We start from the raw sequence: 1,434 nt of genomic DNA, 5'->3' as shown, positions 1-1,434 counted from the left end.
TTGTTTCTTACCTTTTTCAAAACTACCTAACTAACTCTCTCCCTCTAATTTTCGAAAATATCTCCCCCATTTTTCAAAAATTTCTTTTTAATTAACTAATTATTTCAATTTTTAAATCTTAATTTTCAAAAAATTACTAACCTTTTTCAAAAACTATTTTCAAAAATCACTAACTCTTTTTCAAAAATTATTTTCAAAATTTTCCCTCTCTCATCTTATTCTATTTATTTATTCATCTACTAACATCTCTCCCTCACCCACCAAAAATATGAACTCTCTCTCTCTTTTTGAGTTCAGATTTTTCTCTTCTTCTTTTCTTCTACTAACAATAAGGAACCTCTTTACTGTGACATAGAGGATTCCTCTTTTTTTCTTTTTCTCTTCTCTTTCTTATGAGCAGGGACAGAGAAAAAAGGCATTCTTGTTGAAGCTGATCCAGAACCTGAAAGGACTCTGAAGAGGAAACTAAGAGAAGCTAAATTACAACAATCCAGAGACAACTTGATTGAAAATTTCGAACAAGTAAAGGAGATGGCAGCCGAACCCAACAACAATGCAAGGAGAATGCTTGGTGACTTTACTGCACCAAATTCCAATTTACATGGAAGAAGCATCTCCATTCCTACCATTGGAGTAAACAATTTTGAGCTGAAACCTCAATTAGTTTCTCTGATGCAGCAGAACTGCAAGTTTCATGGACTTCCATCTGAAGATCCTTTTCAGTTCTTAATTGAATTTTTGCAGATCTGTGATACTGTTAAGACTAATGGAGTAGATCCTGAAGTCTACAGGCTCATGCTTTTCCTATTTGCTGTAAGAGACAGAGCTAGAATATGGTTGGACTCTCAACCTAAAGACAGCCTGAACTCTTGGGATAAGCTGGTCATAGCTTTCTTAGCCAAGTTCTTTCCTCCTCAAAAGCTGAGCAAGCTTAGAGTGGATGTTCAAACCTTCAAACAGAAAGAAGGTGAATCCCTCTATGAAGCTTGGGAAAGATACAAACAGTTGACCAAAAAGTGTCCTTCTGACATGCTTTCAGAATGGACCATCCTGGACATATTCTATGATGGTCTATCTGAGTTATCAAAGATGTCATTGGATACTTCTTCAGGTGGATCCATTCACCTAAAGAAAACGCCTGCAGAAGCTCAAGAACTCATTGACATGGTTGTAAATAACCAGTTCATGTACACTTCTGAAAGGAATCCTGTGAATAATGGGATGCCTATGAAGAAGGGAGTTCTTGAAATTGATACTCTGAATACCATATTGGCTCAGAATAAAATATTGACTCAGCAAGTCAATATGATTTCCCAGAGTCTGAATGGAATGCAAGCTGCTGCATCCAATAGTACTCAAGAGGCATCTTCTGAAGAAGAAGCTTATGATCCTGAGAACCCTGCAATAGCAGAGGTGAATTACTTAGGTGAACCT

At 36.5% G+C, this 1,434-nt stretch overlaps 1 non-coding gene across 1 annotated transcript; it reads right to left on the bottom strand.

Annotated features, from left to right (window-relative positions):
* Positions 1-927: 927 nt before the first annotated feature.
* LOC112752615 (small nucleolar RNA R71) lies at positions 928-1,035 on the bottom strand. The gene has a single exon (XR_003177042.1). It is a non-coding gene; the product is annotated as a small nucleolar RNA R71 (small nucleolar RNA).
* Positions 1,036-1,434: the final 399 nt, after the last annotated feature.

This window comes from Arachis hypogaea, chromosome 15, assembly GCF_003086295.3.
Source record: "Arachis hypogaea cultivar Tifrunner chromosome 15, arahy.Tifrunner.gnm2.J5K5, whole genome shotgun sequence".
In the NCBI taxonomy this organism is placed as follows: Eukaryota; Viridiplantae; Streptophyta; class Magnoliopsida; order Fabales; family Fabaceae; genus Arachis; species Arachis hypogaea.
This window is presented reverse-complemented; position numbering and strand designations above follow the sequence as displayed.